This window comes from Zalophus californianus, chromosome 4 (assembly GCF_009762305.2).
Source record: "Zalophus californianus isolate mZalCal1 chromosome 4, mZalCal1.pri.v2, whole genome shotgun sequence".
In the NCBI taxonomy this organism is placed as follows: domain Eukaryota; kingdom Metazoa; phylum Chordata; class Mammalia; order Carnivora; family Otariidae; genus Zalophus; species Zalophus californianus.
The window spans coordinates 42151146-42152259 of NC_045598.1; positions in this window are offsets into that span (position 1 = coordinate 42151146).

The following is a 1114-nucleotide window of genomic DNA, read 5'->3' on the forward strand; positions in this document are numbered from 1 at the left end:
AACTGGACAGTCTGTGATCATTAGTACCTTCATCTGAGGCCAACACCCAGACACTGGGAATTTCCATCTGCCTTGGCCCTTGAGGCAGCCTTCCTACCACACAGGGGGCCCCTCCTCCCCTCCTGACTCCTTCCAGAGTCAGCTCAGATAGCATTCCTCTAGGAAAATTTTTTGATTCTTATGCTGGTCTCCCACAGCCCCTACAGCTTTCCTATGTATGTCACATCTGTGACCATACTGGGTTGTCACTGTCTATTCGCCTGTCTCCTCCATTGCAGACTGTTAACTCCAGGGTATGGAAAACTGTGCTGCAGAGAGGCCTCAGCAAATGTTAGCTAATTGAGGGAGTGGATGGAGAAAGAGAAGAGAACGCCCAGGAATCCAGTCCTTACCCCAATTCCTCCTCTATTCCCACTCTAAACTCCAGGCTGAGAGACATCAGTCTCTGTCCCATCCTAATTCCTGGATTTAGTCTCTGGATCCAGTTTCTTTGATAATGAAGACTCTAACTCTCTCCCAACTAACTCTGACCTGGCTTCCCCTACTCCTGACCAACTACGAGGACCCCGAGTTGCCTTCAGTCTAATGTCCCCAGAAAGTGAACTCCAATCCTGAGAGCCCCATCTGTAGGTAGCTTTCTGGTCAGCAGCTTTGCCAGGCTACCCTAGAAGAAAGGACATACAGGAGCCACAGACTGGCATGCCCTCTGGGCAGGCCCTGACACAGGCATTGAGGACACAGAAGTGAACAAGGTAGTCTACTGGGGTCTTGAATATGCAAGGTATTTGAGACATATCTCAAAGGAAAGTGGACAAATGCAGAAAGGAAAAGGCATCTCAGTGTGAAGTTGACAAAAACCCATGAGCCAGCCAGGTGCCCATAAATGAGAAGCTCTAGCAGCCAACTAGGTCTTTACTGGGCCCTTATAGGGCACTCAGCTAGGGGATATGGGAGTTAGAGTCTGAATCAGAGGCCCAACATTGAGGTAAAACTAAGCAAGGAAGATGCCAGAACATGTAGAAGGAGGTGTTTTAGGGAACCGGTTCCAGCAACATTCCAGAACATACTAATATTCTAACACACTCATGTTCCAGCACACTGCAATCTGTCACCT